General features: G+C 48.9%; 1 protein-coding gene across 1 annotated transcript in view; it reads right to left on the reverse strand.

Annotated features, from left to right (window-relative positions):
* The window catches only part of TJP1 (tight junction protein 1), a 189,134-nt gene extending 171,933 nt beyond the window's left edge, over positions 1-17,201 (reverse strand). The window contains exon 1 of the mRNA XM_015419498.1: positions 17,089-17,201. The gene's annotated coding sequence lies outside the window, so the exon portion shown is untranslated. The remainder of the gene's footprint in view (positions 1-17,088) is intronic.
* Positions 17,202-18,298: the final 1,097 nt, after the last annotated feature.

Raw genomic sequence — 18,298 nt, forward strand, 5'->3', positions numbered from 1 at the left:
TTGGGACCAGGGCCTTGGGGAAGGGGTAGATTCGCAAATTAGCTGCCAGAGGATCTAGTGATGGCCTCAGGCTTTGAGGGTTTAAAAGGGGATTACACTGATTCATGGAGGGTGACTCAAGGGAACCTCTCCATTCAGAGGCAGTCAACCTGAGTCTCAGTGCCAGGAAACAATCTCGGGGAAAGGCCTTGGCCTCTATGCCCTGCTGATGGACCTCCAGAGGAACTGGTTGGCCACCATGTGAGACAGGATGCTGGATCTGATGGACCACTGGTCTCGTCCAGCAGGGATCTGCTTATTATGTTCTTATCAGGAGAAGGCCTCGGCCTCTATGCCCCGTTGCTGGCCCTCTGGAGGAAATGTGTGAGACAAAAGGCTGGACTAGAGGGACCACTAGTCTGATCCAGCAGGGCTGTTCTGATGTTCTTATGAAGGCCTCGGCCTCTCTGCCCTGTTGTTGGCCCTCCAGAAGAACTGGTTGGCCAGTGTGTGAGACAAGAGGCTAGATGGACCACTGGTCTGATCCTGCAGGACTCTTCCTATGTTCTTATGCAGAGATTAACTCTTCCAAGCTATAATAGTTCCTTGTCTGCTTTGAACCCTGGAAGGGAGAAAGAACAGGCAAAATCTGAGTATTCTTCATACGCTTTCAGTGCTTAAAGCAGAAAGGTGGGCTTTTCTTGATTAAATTGCAGGGAGGGAAGGAAGTTACACCCCCTCCCACACACACACTGCAACAGCCCCAACAGATCTTTCCCCCCGTCTTTTTTTTTTTACGGCTATATCACATGCCCGAGATGAAGACCACGGATTGCCCATCACAACGTGAGAGTGCTAGATTCGAGTCCACAAGCACCTTGGAGACCTATGAGATTTTCAGGGTAAGACTTTTTGAGAGTCATAAGAACATAAGAGAAGCCATGTTGGATCAGGCCAATGGCCCATCCAGTGGCCAAAACCCAGGGGCCATCAGGAGGTCTATCAGCAGAGCCAGAACTCCACAAGTCCTCCCACTGTTGCCCCCCCCAAGCTCCAAGAATACAGACCATCACTGCCCCAGACAGAAGAGAAGCCATGCTAGATCAGACCAATGGCCCCTCCAGTCCAACACTCTGTGTCACACAGTGGCCAAAACCCAGGGGCCATCAGGAGGTCCAGCAGTGGGGCCAGAACTCCAGAAGCCCTCCCACTGTGCCCCCCCCAGGCACCAAGAATACAGACCATCACTGCCCCAGACAGAAGAACATAAGAGAAGCCATGCTGGATCAGACCAATGGCTCATCCAGTCCAACACTCTGTGTCACACAGTGGCCAAAACTCAGGGGCCATCAGAATTTCAGAAGCCGTCCCTCTGTTGCCCCCCAAGCACCAAGAACACAGAGCATTGCTGCCCAGACATGGTGTTCAAACTAAACCCTGTGGCTAATAGCCACTTAGAACATAAGAGAAGCCATGTTGGATCAGGCCAATGGCCCATCCAGTCCCACACTCTGTGTCACACAGTGGCCAAAACCCAGGGGCCATCAGGAGGTCTATCAGCAGAGCCAGAACTCTAGAAGCCCTCCCACTGTTACCCTCCAAGCACCAAAAATGGAGAGCTCTCTTCATCAGATACAGTGTGTAGTTTATTTGTAGTCCAAACAGGAGCCTTGCGGCAACCGTAAAAGACCCTAAATTTCAGCCTCACTTTGCGGAGCAGAGCTATTTCTTCCAACATTGGGAGCAAACCCTGGGTCTGAGAAACTGGACTCTCTAAAAGCCAAGAGGGGATGAGGCCGTCAAGACTTCAAAGTGCCACAAGACTCCTGTTTAGAGCAGCAGTTTAGGGGAGTTTCCAAAAGCCATTTCAAATGAGCAAAACAAAGAAAACAAAAACATCCTGATCGGGCTGTGAAGCACAAGAGGCCTTGGGCGTCTGCCCTTCAGCTGTCTTCCAAGTGCTCATATCCCTCAGGCCACACCCAGGGCTTAAGTACTTGCAAAAGAAGAGAAAACAACAAATCCAACCCGGATTGTATTGAGCTGTTACCAGCAAGACATTCCCTACTTCCTCCTCTCCTCCACTCAGTATACATGAATCCGGACACAGTTCATTGCCGTCTCCACCCCTTCCTGTCCTTCTACCTTCTACGCATTTTAAAAGCACATTTTGGGGCCTTTCCCATTTCTCAGGCGTGGAGCACAGCTCTGAAGTGTAAACAAGACCTTGCTGGGCGTGGCCAAGTGTGGAAGCGTTTAGAAGTCCTCTGTTTGAATGTTCCCTAAACTATGGGATCCCAAACACGGGTGAATAACCTACGCCTGCCAAACCAGCAAGAGATATTACGGGCCAATACTTGACAGAGTTCATAATCGCAGAGATAAGCGATGCTCTAAAGCACCACAGAACAGACGATGTAAATATTGAGAGTACCTAAGTCCGCATGCTAGGTCCAAAGGTCTGAATGCTTTCGCTATCTCCACAGGTAGAGTTTATACTCACTTGGGGTGGAGGCGGGGAGGTGTGTGTCCACGGCAGATGTTGCCCGGTCCACGCAAGGAAGTGAAATCATCGTGTCGCCGACATCAGGGTAACATTCTACTTTTGGGGCAAAACTCTATGGCTTGTAGCCATTTTAACCATAGAGTTTTGCCCAAAAAGTAGTGTGTTGCCCTGACATCGCCGATGAGAAGGCGTCAATTCCGGAAGTGACTTCATTGTGTCAGCGACGTTCCCGCCGACCCCTGGAACACCCCCAAAATCCCCCCCACTGGTACAAGGCAGGCACCTAGCAATCCTATGCTTTGGAGCCTTGTGAGCAAAAATCCTACTTTGTGAGCTACTGGCATTAAAGCTGTGAGCGAGCGATTTGGCAACTGCATACATTAGTTTGCTCTGGAGCCGTCCTCCCTGAGCCGAGATAAAAATGTGTGAGCTGGAGGCTAAAGAACTGTGAGCTAGCACACACTAACTCCGTTTAGAGGGAACACTGATCCTACCCAATGGGGAAACGAAGCTACAAACCTCAGCATAAAAATCAACCTTGGGGCCAAACAAAGTTAAAAAGCTCAGCACTTAAAGCAGAAGATGTACTATTAGAGATCCTTGAATCAATTCGGGGAGGGGAAACCCCCTATTTAAATCCCTACCATAAATGCCTGCAACACCTATAACATCTCGAATGAATGGAAAGTGGCACACTCCTGATTCTGCGAACACACTTCACTGCTCACCACACGCACAAATTGGATACTGCGAACTCTGCTGGCTAAGGAGTTTCATTTTACCGATCACGCAACCAGACATTCCGGCTGGCCCCTGGTCACATGTGCAACTGGAGCTGGGCATCAGCCGATCAGCCGCTACCCTCTGCCAGCCCCAGAGCCTCCCCCCCCCATGGGGGTTAGAACAAACCATGAAGCTGCAGCAGAGAAGAGCAGCTCTGTGGATCTCCAGGGGCCGAGCTGACCAGAACCACAGGCCTGCTGATCAAGGATGACCCGCTTTTCCTCTAGGGCCGGGCCAATTAAACAAGATTTAATTAATCAACCACCACCTTTTTTAAACAGAGTGCTTCCATTGATTTTGAAAACACGCTTTCTGGCCACACTAAAGCGAGAGGGAGGTGACATGCCGTTTGGTGTAGTGGTTAAGTGCGCAGGCTCTAATCTGGGAGAACCAGGTTTGATTCCTCACTTCTCCACATGCAGCTGCTGGTGTGACCTTGGGTTGATCTCAAGTTCTTTCAGAGCTGTTCTCTCATGAGCAGCCCTTGAGAGAGCTCTCTCAGCCCCACCTACTTCACAGGCAGTGTTCCCTCCAGTTTGGTGTAGTGGTTAAGTGCGCGGACTCTAACCTGGGAGAACCGGGTTTGAGTCCCCACTCCTCCACTTGCACCTGGCTGGATGACCTTGGGCAAGCCGTAGTTCTGATAAGAGCTGTCCTTGAAAAAAGAGTAGTTTCTGTCAAGAGCTCTCTCAGCCCCACCTACCTCACAGGCAATGCTCCCTCTTAGCTATGGAGTCCTGTGAGCAAAAGCTCTACTTTGTGAGCTACTGACATTAAAGTTGTGAGCAGGTGATTTCGCTACTGCATAAATGAGTTTGCTCCGGAGCCATCTCTTCCTGAGCTAAGACAAAAATGGGTGAGCTGGAGGCTAAAGAACTGTGAGCTAGCTCACGCTAACTCAGCTTACAGCTTAGAGGGATCACTGCTCACAGGGTGCCTGTTGTGGGGAGGGGAAGGGAGTTTGTAAGCTGCTCTGAGACACCTTTGGGTAGTGAAGGGCGGGGTATAAATCCGATCTCTTCTTCTTCTTTTCTACTTTGTGAGCTAGTTTGCTGCATGTTAGTTTGTTTTGGAGCCCTCCTTCCTGAGTGAAGGCAAAAATGTGTGAGCTGGAGGCTAAAAAACTGTGGGCTAGCGCGCACTAACTTGGCTTAGAGGGAACACTGCTGGGCTGTACTTTTATTTCTACTATTACTCTTATTTCTACTGCTCCGATGGTTTTCTGTGCTGAATGCTGCTCTTCGATGCTTTCAACCTGCTGGTGCGGCCCCATTAATTCTTGCTCTTTCTGGTACAGGCGTTCTCATAGTTTTAAACCGTCCCATTGTTTTAAATGACTCGTGTAAGCACTCAAGGAATATTTTTTTACTGAGCGTGATAGGCATCATTTTAAATAATGAATCAATACCCGCGCTTCCCCGTAGGATCTGGGACATGCAGTGTTCCACGCAGGTAACGGGCCCAGGGGTCTCTTCCGGGTTGAGGAAGATCTTCCATGGCTACGGGCCGCCGGAGAGCTTTTCTTCGGGCGAGTAAAGCAGCGTGTCGGCGGCTTTGTGCTCTGCTGGCCATGTTTCCGCAGCCAATTATAGAACTTCATAAACAGTGAAGCGTATCTTCGTTGGAAGTCATTAATGCCACTACGCCTTCAGGCTTGTGTCTCTAGCGAGACTAGCAGATGAAACGCAGGCGCACGCACAGACACTGATCTCTTTCTCTCAAGGCCAGAGGGGGCACAAACGACTCCGGCCATATTCTAACTCACGGCGGTTCTCTCCGGCGAGTTACGTAATGTCACAGACAAAACCCGAGGCAAGAGCTCGCAATAAACATAGACGCGACCCCCCCGGAGAGAGTCCTTGGAGACACCAACGAGAAAACCGTCCTTCTAAACGGTACGCTTGGCTTGGATCGCCTTAAAACACGGAGCGGAGGGCAGACCGGCCGATGTTGGCAGGCCTCACCTCGCCGGACCCTTCCGTGTGGCGAAAAGAGAGGAAAGCCCTTGGAAGGAGAATGAAGGAAGCATAGAAGGGACTGTGCATTTATTGCCAATTGTGGAAAGGGAGGAATGGGCCAACATACCCCATCTCTATGTCCACCTTTCCTTAGTAACCTTGGATGACTCTTCTTTTTCTTGCTTCCTTGCCCTGGTCGTGTCCTTCATTACCTACCCTTGAGCACCTCAGGGCTGGCAGTTTGGTGTAGTGGTTAGGGAGCGTAAACTCTAAACTTGGAGAACCGGGTTTGATTCCCCACTCCTGCAGATGCAGCCAGCTGGGTGACCTTGGGTCAGTCATAAGTTCTCCCAGAGCTGTCCTCTCAAGAGCAGTTCTCGAGAGAGAGCCCCATCTACCTCACAGGGTGTCTATTGGGGAAGGGAAAGGAGATGGTAAGCCGCTCTGAGACTCCTTCGGGTAGTGAAGGGCGGGGTATAGAGCCAATCTCTTCTTCTCCCTTATTTTCTACTAACACTTCTGCACCAATGATCCACAAGTCTTATCCCCCCTTCTGGCGCATACACTAATCAGCTCTTCAGCCCAATTCCACCAGAGTCTCGCTAGCAGTGTTCCCTCTACGCTAAGTGAGTGTGAGCCAGCTCACAGTTTCTTAGCCTCTGGCTGACACACTTTTTGTCTTAGCTCAGGAAGGAGGGCTCCAGAGCAAACTAACGTATGCAGTAGCCAAATCCCTCGCTCACAACTTTAATGCCAGTAGCTTACTAAGTGCAATTTTTGCTCACAAGGGTCCACATCTTAGAGGGAGCACTGCTCGCTAGCACTTCCCCTGGATGTTCCCATTGGTTTTGCACACTGTACATTCCCTCTCTGTAACCAGTTTCAAAGAGTAGCCGTTCTGGTCTGCACCAGAGCAACTGTATTCAAATCCAGCAGCACCTTAAGAGACCAACACGGTTTTCAGGGTACAAGCTTTTAAGAGTCAAAGCTCCCTTCAGGACTCCAGGGAACGTTGGCACCCCAAATCTTGTGGGCCTCCAAATTGCCCATAGTCCCCAAATCTTGTGGGCCTCCAAATTGCCCATAGTCCCCAAATCTTGTGGGCCTCCAAATTGCCCATAGTCCCCAAATCTTGTGGGCCTCCAAATTGCCCATAGTCCCCAAATCTTGTGGGCCTCCAAATTGCCCATAGTCCCCAAATCTTGTGGGCCTCCAAATTGCCCATAGTCCCCAAATCTTGTGGGCCTCCAAATTGCCCATAGTCCCCAAATCTTGTGGGCCTCCAAACTGCCCATAGTCCCCAAATCTCATGGGCCTCCAAACTGCCCATAGTCCCCAAATCCTGTGGGCCTCCAAATTGCCCATACTCCCCAAATCTTGTGGGCCTCCAAATTGCTACTGGACCCGAATCTAGTTGTTCTGTGTAACCAGCAGCTCTACGGCCCCCTCATCACAAGTAGCTCTGAAAGAATGAGGAGGAGGAGGAGACTGGATTAATACCTGACCCTTCACTCAGAGTCTCAGAACGTCTTACAATCTCCTTTCCCTTCCCCTCCCCACAACAGACACCCTGTAACGTAGGTGGGGCTGAGAGAGCTCTTTCAAGGACTGCTATTGAGAGGACAGCTCCAAGAGAACTTGTGACTGACCCAAGGTCACTCCAGCAGCTAGCTGTATGTGGAGGAGTGGGGAATCAAACCCGGTTCTCCCAGATTAGAGTCTGCACACTTAACGGGTCTTCTCATCACAAGAACAAACATGACACTGCCGGGATACCTTATCAACAGCGCGAAAGAGTAAAGTATTAAACCGAATCCAGTTTTACATAAGCGACTCAAGCACAGTTTCCCCATCACTAGCCGCTTTCAGTCGCTGCTTTAGTTCCCTTTGTTTTATAAGTCACAATCACGTCAGCTAACTCGACAAAATATATTTCCCAAGGACTCCATGGAAATCCTGCTATCCCTCCAGCTATTATGAGGGCCGAAATGAGTTCCGGGGAAATTCATATGAAAGATCAGAATTACAAAGCACTCCGGGAAAGCCAGTCATACTCCAGAAAAGCGAATCATCCTGATTAGCAATATGACCAAGATCACAAATATGTAGAACTCTCCTTCTAGGGCAAAATTTAAAATAAATGCGTTCCCATGAAAAGGAAGACTTACATGTTTTGAAATCCACTAGGAAATTCCAACCTGGTTGAGCAACAGGAGATTAGCACAGCAGTTTGTAAAGTAATGAAGAGTAGAATGTGGTGTAATTTGAAAGGGGAGATTGGAATGTATTCCTCTGGTCTGGGGGCAGGACGCAGTGGAGTCTTGTGAGCAAAAGTCCTACTTTGCGAGCGACTGGCATTAAAGTTGTGAGTGAGCAATCTGGTCACTGCATAACTTAGTTTGCTCTGGAGCTTAGTTTGCTTCCTGAGCTAAGACAAAAATCTGTGAGCTGGAGGCTAAAAAACTGTGAGCTGACTCATACTAACTCAGCTTAGAGGGAACACTGAGAACTCTACACAGCTTCAAAGCAGAAGATGCTGTAAGATCACCTCCATGCTTGAGAGGAGACAGATGGAGCGTCATAGCAGGGTCTCAGCTAATTACTCTCAGCATCCCATAATTCAGATACATCTGCCCATCAATCTCCAATTTTGACATATTTATTTCCTTCACAATGTTTTCCCCGAAATTAAACCCAAACATATGGTGACCATATAAACTAAGCTTGTTATGCCTGTTTGATCCTTGAATCTGTTAAAACATCTTCATTATGTTGTACACTAATTTACTGCTCACCCTCTACCCATATGGGTGGACTGTTAACTTCCATTTCATCGTATCTGAGGAAGCGTGCATGCACACAAAAAGTATTCCTTGAATAAAACTCTGTTGGTCTTAAAGGTGCCACTGGACTCAAACGTTGTTCTACTTAACAAAGCTGCTGGTGTGACCTTGGGTCAGACAAAGTTATCTTGGAGCTGCTGTCTCAAGAGCACTCCTCGAAAGAGCTCTCTCAGCCCCACCGACCTCACAGGGTGTCTGTTGTGGGGAGGGGGAGGGAAACGAGACTGTAAGCCGTTCTGAGATGCCGACTGATGGGCGGGGTATAAATCCAATCTCCTCCTCTTAAAAATGTGTTACGTCATGATGGCCTCACAAACTGAATCTCTGTACTTTCCAACTCCAATACAAAGGTTCTTAAATATGAATACATTGCCAGTTAAACTGATAAGATACCGATTTTGGCCTTTGTGTAAAAAAAAAATATATATTTATAAAGTTATAATAACATAGCAAATTGACATATTACATTATATATACTTTCAAGTCTAGAACCACATTGTTACTCAACCATCTATACACTTCGGACCAACGCTTAAGGTACAAGTTGTCATCTTTATCTTGTAATACAACGTTTAGCCTATCCATTTCCGCTATTTCTAGTAGTTTATGTATTAAGTCTTCTTTTGGTCTTAAAGTGGTCCCCACAAAAAAAAAGAAGAAGGAATAATCCATTACCTAAAATCTATCACCTAATGAGGATCCAACCCATTCGACACTCCACCCAAGAGTACACAACCTCGTAGCCCAGCATCTGATAGGCTGAGGAAATAGCTGCACGGGATAATGATCAGCAATGTTCCCTCTAAGCTGAGTGAGTGTGAGCTAGCTCACAAGTTCTTTAGCCTCCGGCTCACACATTTTTTGTTTCCGCTCCGGAAGGGTGGCTGCAGGGCAAACTAATTCATGCAGCAGCCAAACCGCTCGCTCACAGCTCTGATGCCAGCAGCTCACAAAGTAGAGTTTTTGCTCACAAGACTCCATGGCTTAGAGGGAGCATTGATGATCAGTAAGAAGTCAGAAGACCGGAGGGCCTGGCGTGATGTGGTCCAATGGGTCGTGAAGAGTCGGACTCCACGGTGCGACCGAACAAGAACAACAACGAAGAAGTCACAAGAAGCCACATCATAATCTATTGTCTCACAGTAGCTCTCTCTTTGTTTAAGACTTCTGGTGCCAAAATGGCTGCTGTCGAGGACTGCTTTCCAAGCGAGGCCTTACCGTTGCATCCCAAGCCTCTCATTTGGCCTAAAAGGACACTTTTCTTAGCCTTCTGCAGTCATCTGGAGATATCCCACACCCAAGGCCTGTGTTATTACAGGGCACATGAATGGATGGGAGGAGAGAGAAAAACGAAGGGGACTCTTTCCTCAGCATTTCCCTCCTTTGCTGTCTTCAGGACACCCTACCTACGAATCAAGAGTCCCATAACGAAGAGCTCTGAAACATTCTAAACAGGGAGGCGCTGGTTACAGTAAGACAAAGGAGTTAGCAGAGATTAATAAATCTCTGAGCACACCGCCCTGAAATATTCATAATGAAACCCGGCGCTACAAGGTCACAGAACAGGTAAGGCAAGAACCAGCAGTCCAGGTTGCTCCATTCAGGTACCCCACAGCTGCCACCCAAAGACTTGGGTACAAACGCCTTCTTCTGAGAATCATCATAGAGTCGGAAGGGACCTCAATGGTCATCTACTCCAACCCCCTGCACAATGCAGGGAATTCACAAATACTTCCCCGCTCCACACCCGCAGTGTTCCACGCCCAGAAGTTGACAAAAAACCTCCAGGATTGCTTCCTGACCCCAAAGTGGTGATCAGCATTTCCCTGGGTGTGTATGAAAGGGCCACAAGAACTAAGCACTAAGGCAACCCTTCCTGCCCTTCCTCTCATGATCTGCCCAAGTTCACAGAATCAGCATTGCTGTCAGGTGGCCATCGAGTCTCTGTTTGAAAACCTCCCAAGAAGGAGAGCCCACCACTTTTGGAGGAAGAAGAAGAAGAGATTGGATTTGTATCCCACCCTTCACAACCCAAAGGAGTCTCAGAGCAGCTTCCCCTCCCCACAACAGACACCCTGTGAGGTAAAAGAAGAAGAGATTGGATTTATACCCCGTCCTTCACTACCCAAAGGAGTCTCAGAGCGGCTCACAAACTCCTTTCCCTTCCCCTCCCCACAACAGACACCCTGTGAGGTAGGTGGGGAGCTGAGAGAGCTCTTGACAGAAACTGCTCTTTTTCAAGAACAGCTCTGACAGAACTATGGCTTTCACTCGGACTTTCAGAGTGGCTTACAATCTCCTTTCCCTTCCCCTCCCCATGTGAGGTTGGTGGGGTGCTGAGAGAGCTCTTTTGAGAACTGCCCTTGAGAGAACAGCTTTGAAAGAACTTGTAACTGACCCAAGGTCACACCAGCAGCTGCATGTGGATGAGTGGGGAATCAAACCCGGTTCTCCCAGGTTAGAGTCCGTGCACTTAACCACTACACAAAACTGGCCCTCAGTTTATATGTCTCTCTCTCTGGCAGTGTTCCCTCTAAGCTGAGTTACTCTGACAGTTTTTTAGCCTCCGGCTCATGCACTTTTGTCTTAGCTCAGGAAGGGTGGCTCCAGAGCAGACTAACTTATGCAGTAGCCAAACTGCTTGCGCACAGCTTTAATGCCAGCAGCTCACAAAGTAGAATTTTTGCTCACGAGACTCCACAGCTTAGAGGGAGCATTGCTCTCCAGTACCCGGCATTACGTTTAAGGCACATATGGCCCAGCCCGACAAAGTTCCATTTGTGTAAGATCTGGCTCTCATAATGAATGAGTTCGACACCTCTGCACAAAATCCTTGAGCACGGTTAGTTAAGAGTCTAGAGACCTGCTCGGATCCCACGTGGCATTTCCAAAAGTAGCAACTCACGGGTTCCATGGCGGAGGCCATGGATCAGGGGTAGAGTATCTGCTTGGCATGCAGAAGGTTCCAGGTTCCATCCCTAACGCTTCTAGTTAAAAGGGTTAGGTGGCAGGTGATGTGAAAGACCTCTGCCTGAGACCCTGAAGAGCTCCTGCCAGTGGGGTGGGTCCTACCCCTATCCTATCACTCCGTTGAGCAAGGATGACGCCTTTCTCCATATTAAGTGGTTCTCCCATTGAAGGAAGAGCTACGTAAGCTGGAGAGAGGCTCCTTGGAGGACAGTTGGAGCCACTCTAATAAGTGCACACAATACTAGTAAAAAGAGTCCAGTAGCACCTTAAAGACTAACAAAATTTGTGGCAGGGTCGGAGCGGTCGTGAGTCACAGCTCGCTTCTTCAGATTTCGCTAGAATGTGATTCCATCTGTCCTGATACTATGGGGAGTGGAGTGATTTCAGAGGCCGAATGACAACAGCAAGCATGGCTGGATTAGGTGTGATATGCAGAGGGGTAGTTAGGGCGTGGAGAAATCAGCACTGGCAATGAGACAGGAAGCCTGGGTCTCGATTCAGTCCAGGAGGATACCTTGTCTTGAGCTCCACGATCAGTTGCAATTTAGCTTCATTGTCAGTTACAATTCAATACTGTCAGCCCTGACCTAGATAGCTCAGGCAAGCATGATCTCGGGTTGTGATTCTGGCAAGTACTTGGATGTGAGACCTCCTTGGAATACCAGGAGTGGGGGCAGGCTTTATTCAGCCACCTCTCTGAATATCCTCCAGGCTCCCAATAGGGGTCAGTCACCAGAGGTTGCCATGACTTTCAGGTGCACACACACACGAAATAATGACTGTCACAGACCAATGTTCTCACTTGGTAGATGGCAGTGTCGTGTGTCCATGTGGTTTTTTAAAAGGGCAAACACACACACACACACAAAAACCACCCAAAGCATTGCAATTCTGAGCTCGGTTTTTCAGAGCAGACCAACAGCTGCATCTCACAGGCACAATGACAAAGTCGTCCATCAGACCTTCACTCTACTAATAAGCAAGGCTGGTGGTGAACTCCTGACCTAAAGCTGTACGTATAATTGGGAATGAAACGAAGCAGCCATTCGCTGGCTTCAAATCCAGCCCTTGCAGGTACAGCGAGATTAGGACACAATGGAAGAGACTGTGAGGAAAACAAGAAACCTGCCAATTACATTAAAGACAAGCTCTCAGTTTATCAAGCAGCAGGAAACTCTCCCGCAACAATGCCAGATAAAAGCTAATTTAACAGAGATATGCAGCGTGTGGACCAATGACTGTCAAGGCAAGCAAAGGAAGGAGGAGGAGGAGATTGGATTTATACCCCACCCTTCACTCAGAGCGGCTTACAAACTCCTTTCCCTTCCCCTCCCCACAACAGACATCCTGTGAGGTAGGTGGGACTGAGATAGCTCTGACAGAAACCACTCTTTTTCAAGAACAGCTCTGAGAGAACTATGGCTTCCCCAAGGTCATCCAGCGGGTGCAAGTGGAGGAGTGGGGAATCAAACCCGGTTCTCCCAGGTTAGAGTCCGTGCACTTAACCACTGCACCAAACTGGCTCTTAAGAAGAAAACGGGTTTTACTTATTGAGGTAGTGAATTCCTTGTGTGTCCGTTTCTCTCTCTAAGAACACCGACCCAAGGATGGTTAGAAATGCCATCCGTTCTAGCCCTATCAATGCCATTTTAATGCCTACACCAGATCCAACCATAAGAATTCGACATCAAGAGATTCAAAGGAACAGCTTTAAGGGTGACAAGCTCTCCTCCTTTGGAGGTGTTAAGGAGAGGCTAGACGGCCATCTGACAGCAATGAAGAAGAAAAGATTGGATTTCTACCCCGCCCTTCACTACCCGAAGGAGTCTCAGAGCGTCTTACAAACTCCTTTCCCTTCCCCACAACAGACACGCTTGTGAGGTAGGTGGGGCTGAGAGAGCTCTTTCGAGGACTGCTCCTGAGAGAACAGCTCTGAAGGAACTTGTGACTGACCCAAGGTCACACCAGCAGCTGGCTGAATGTGGAGGAGTGGGGAATCAAACCTGGTTCTCCCAGACTAGAGTCTGCACTCCTAACCACTACACCAAACTGTCTGATTCAATGACTCACTATGAATTTAGGCAGATCAGGAGAGGGTGGGCGGGAAGGGATGAGCCAGTGCTCGGCTCTCGGGGTCCTTTCTTATATGCCCAGGGCAATGCTGGTCGCCACTTTGGGGTCAGGAAGGAACTCTCCCCCAGCCCAGATTATTCCAGGAATCCTGGAGCATTTTTGCAGGAGGTAGCTGTGAATTTCCTGCACTGTCCAGAGGGTTGGACTAGATGACCACTGGGGATACCCCTTCCAGCTTTGTCTGTACGTTAATTATGTTTACAGTGCCACAGCCTTACTGTGTGTTAAAAAAAAGAAGCCAAGTTCAGCTGTTATTTCCACAGTATGCTCAAAATACATAGATTCTCCATTAAGACAAGAACACTAGATTTATTCTAAAGTCTCCACAACACCAGAACATGCCTGCTGCTTTCTGTCCGCAGACACATTGGGCGGGAGGAGACTTCTCAACTCCTCCTTTCCCAAGGCCAATAAATTATCAGCTACTTGGGCTCAGTTCCCACCGTGATGTATGCATCCTTTTGTATTCCACACGCTCAGAGCTGTGTCATCAGACCCAGAAACCCGCTCCGAGGAGAGCACAGAAGTTTTTTTTCTAGCACGGGAGGACGAAGCAAGAATACAGCGACTGTCACTTAAACAAAAGAGAGAAAAAGAAAGTGTTTTTTTCTCTCTCTACGTGGACCAACAGTTATAGGGCAACAATATACAAAGAGGAAAACGCTCTTGAGGTCACAACTATTGTTAAAACAAAAATTGAAGCGGGAAGGGAAGGGCTAGATCTAGTCGGACGGTTTCTTCGGTACGCACGGGAAACTGCCACATACTGAATCAGGGAATCGGTCCACCAAGGTCAGTATTGTCTACTCAGACTGGCAGCAGCTCTCCAGGGTCTCGGGTACAGAGGTCTTTCACATCACTTACCGCCCAGTCCTTTTAAACAGGGGATGCTAGGGATTGAACCTGGGACCTTCTGCATGCCAAGCAGGGGCTCTTCCACTGAGCCACAGCCCCTCCCCTTTTTGGGATACCCTTTACTTTTGAAAACAAAGCACCCCTCCCATCTATTTTTGGTGCCGCCCGACATGGGAATATTCACAGAGTCACTGAGCTGGTTCCCACGGACACCACGGAGGCAACTCAGTTGCCCTTCCCCTCCATTGGACCCTTCCATCTTGGCAGAAGCAGAGTTGGCTGCCGCCCCCGCAAGCGAGGGGGTTCGTGGTTCACCCTCAAAACCAGAACCGCAAACAGGCTGCCTTTGATCTTCAAACTGTGGTTTGTAATCTCAGGTTAGAGGATGGATGCAGGCCACGGTTTGACAGGGCGAATGTCACGGCAGGACGGTGGGTTGTGCTTACCCAGAACTGCACTGGAGCATACGGTGTGTGTAGGAGAAGGGGAAAATAGGGAACACATGAACACAGGACTCCTTCCCATGTTAGCATACGAAAGCGGGCACTGATTCAAAAGTCAGTGCCCAACAGCGGTGAACTGCAGGTATGTGCCTCCCCTATTTTCTCAAACCTCCAGGACTTTTTGCATATTTTTTTTTGCATACCTTCAAGACCACCTCTCCCCATATGAGCCCCGCAGAGCAGTAAGGTCCGCCCAACCACCATTTTCTGGTGGTCCCCAGACCCAGGGACGTCCGACCTGCCTCAACCAGTGGTCCCCTGCCTGGTGGAATGAGCTCCCGTGTGAGATCAGGGCCCTGCGGGATTTATTACAATTCTGCAGGGTCTGCAAGACGGAGCTCTTCCACCAGGCTTTTGGTTGAAGCAGCAGGCGTCCGCCTCCTTGGGTCACCCCCATCTGTAACCCGGGTCCTTGAGATCCTAAATTTTAAAGATCTCTAAGACAAAAACTTAATTTCTAATACTAACAACCAATGTTCCCTCTAAGCTGTGGAGTCTTGTGAGCAAAAATTCTACTTTGTGAGCTGCCGGTATTAAAGCTGTGAGCGAGCGATTTGGCTACTGCATAAATTAGTTTGGCTCTGGAGCCATCCTTCCTGAGCTAAGGCAAAAATGTGTAAGCCGGAGGCTAAAAAACTGTGAGCTAGCTCACACTAACTCAGCTTAGAGGGAAGACTGCCAACAACCACCGAGGTACCTGGTTTCTACTAGAGTTCTATGGCACATACGAATTATGTTATTTTATACTGTGTTTTCATGGTTTTAATTGTATTGTATTTTATACCGTTGGAACCTGCCCTGAACCCGTTAAAGGGAGGGCGGGATATAAATAAATAAAAATACTCTACTGGGGGACACACACATCCACAGGGTGGTAACTTAAATATACTTTCCTCCTGGGAGCAAGGCCCATTGAACAGACTTGAGTAGGATTCTGAGTAGACGCACTTAGGACTGCACTGACAAACAGTTATGGAGAACAGTACGGCCGTCTCTTTGCCCGGACGATTAATCCTTCCATCTTATCAACTTTCTTTGCTTAGCTTTTTAAATCATCATCATCCCTTTATTGTCCTTATAAAAGGGAGAACACTGAGCAAATACGTAAAAGGACTAAGCATAAAACGGATCGCGAATTAAAATATCCCAAGGTTACAGTATATTGCTTCGTATAAAAACGGCAACGTGTAACAATTTTGCCACTGAAGCAGTTATCGTGTTGTCAGTGTTGTTAAGTAGAAACAACAGTTGACATGCATCAGGAAAATCCGTAATGCTGGATAAGACTGAAGATAAAATACTTTGTCTGATATTCTTTTTAAATCTGTGCTGTTTGGTTTGTGAGCCGCGCGTGCCACTTCTCAGCGCTGGGTGATACAGCCGTAGGACCTCTCCCTGTTTGTAATGGAGTCTCTACTAGTCTCCGACTGTCTTGAGTTACCCTTTGCTCAATGCGCCCTCTAGGCTGTGGGGTCTTGTGAGCAAAAATTCTGCTTTGTGAGCGACTGGCATTACGGTTGTGAGTGAGCGATTTGGCTGCTGCATCAATTAGGTTGCTCTGGAGCCCTCCTTCCTGAGCCAGAGGCTTAAAAACTGTGAGCTAGGTCACACTAACTCGGTTTAGAGGGAACGCACTGCTCTTCACCCCTTGCGGATTTTTTTAACTTGTGGCTTTGAAGTCAGCAGGCCTGTTCCAGGGAAGCCTATTCCCTAATCCCACAATGAAAAACAGGAAGTGCCAGGAACATTCCTTTACTACAGAACAATGAGTCCCAAACAGGGTGAGACCACCCCACCCACGGCAACACCTAAAGCGGAGAGCGCTGGAAATAATGTCACCCTATTACCGAAATGCAAGCGACGTTCTAAGCAATGTCCCCTCTAAGATGTGGAGTCATGTGAGCAAAAATTCTGCTTTGTGAGCTACTGGCGTTAAAGTTGTGAGTGAGAAATTTGGCCGCTGCATAAATTAGTTTGCTCTGGGGAGCCATCCTTCCTGAGCCAAGGCAAAAATGTGTAAGCTGGAGGCTAAAAAACTGTTAGCTAGCTCACACTAACTCAGCTTAGAGGGAACACCGGTTCTAAGGGGTGCAAAAGCTGAGAAGTATTTCAAAGCCTCAAGCATCAAATATACTTTTAAGCATTCAGAATTCTCTCTGGAGTCCTGCTTCTCTCCCACCACGACGTAATATAATTCCTCGTTCCCCACAGACGGCAATACTCGGTTTCACTTAGGTCAACAAAGCGCCTGGCTGGCATAATAACGTAGAAAACCGAAACGTCCCTCTGAACTCAGTTTCTCGAACGGCGAAGATTAAAAAGAACAACCTGCCAACGTTTCTGCCTGTCTCGGGAATCACGTTCTTCGCAAACAGGAGACCAAACGGAAAGCCATTAAGGGAAGGTTTAAAAATAAAACTTTCGGCCCGATACTTAGAGAACGAGGATCCACTAAGCCAAGCAGATACCAAGCACAGTGCCAAGGCTCTCGGCCAAGTGGCAAGCGCCACTGCATTAGTGCGGTACCGGAGGAAGAGGGTTCAGGTGTAAGCACATACCAAGCGATGACATCAGACCGAAACTGCCCTCAAGTTTCGCTGGAGAGCAGAGCCTTCGCCCCGGTCGCCTTTAAAGCATCAGAGGCACGAAGAAATCCCACAGCAATCGAGGAGAGCCGTCTGGGAGAGGTGCTTGGAGAAAGGACGAGAGAATCCAAAAGTTGTCTGCCTCCAAAACAAGAGAATCCCCCCCTCCCCAGTTTCTGTGAGTCAGGAGGAAACCTGTTGAATGCTGCCAAGTTCCACCCCCTTTCCCCCCAGGGGAAAAACAGAGGCTGGGATTGTGCAGGTAGCTGAAAGAGGTCAGGGTCCACGCCCCGTCGCGTACACCTGTGCCACAGAACACGCCCACAGAACAGGTGAGCAGCAGGCGGGTCCCTCCACCCGAGAGAGCTTTCGGAAGGCAAGCAGCTGATTCAGAGGGAGTCGCTCAGGGAGCCTGTATTTCAAGGCTTCCCAAACCTGCCCCGGTCTGCGAGCTTCGCAGGAATCCCTGACGCAAAACTCCAGCGCAAGGACACGTCCTTCGGGGCACCAAAACAGCCCACACAAAAGACTCACAAACACACACACACGCACGCACAGATCACGTGCCTGAAAAAGTATTTTTCATTCGGGAGGGGGGGACACACACATGCCATTGTGTTGCGAGTCGACAGACCCCCAATGCAAACATTTCTGGGAAATAAAGACTGCAACCAGACGTTAGTACTCCCCGGTGCAAAATTTCACACACACACACACAAAAAGCACTGTGGAAGAAACTTTTCCGCCTCGATAAAGCCGAACTCTTTTTTGAGACAGTGGCCGCTTTGGAGTGGAGAAGGCAGAGAGAGAGAGAGAGGCACCGAGCAAAAACCTCCAGCACGTTTCCCTGCCTCCCACCCCAGCTGTTTACAACTTGCAATTCCCCCCCCTCGAGGGCTTACACCCGCGGGCTTACATCTGAGTAGCCAGGCTGGGGAGTACATCTGAGTAGCCATCTGAGCTGGGGAAAGGGGGATTTTGCTGGTGGGGGGTGGCAGGACAAATCTCTTTGCAGAGGAGGCGAATCCAGCCCGGCCAGCCCCTTTCAGTGGCCCTCCAACCAACAGGTGGCCGGGGGGGGGGGAAGGAAAAAATTGCAAAAAAAGAAAGAAAATGGGAGGGGGGAAATTGCAAAAAAGAAAGAAAATGGGTAGACGACAAAGGGCAGCCGGGAAGGCCCCGG

The sequence above is a fragment of the Gekko japonicus genome, unplaced genomic scaffold (assembly GCF_001447785.1).
Source record: "Gekko japonicus isolate JY-2015 unplaced genomic scaffold, Gekko_japonicus_V1.1 scaffold653, whole genome shotgun sequence".
NCBI classification, from domain to species: domain Eukaryota; kingdom Metazoa; phylum Chordata; class Lepidosauria; order Squamata; family Gekkonidae; genus Gekko; species Gekko japonicus.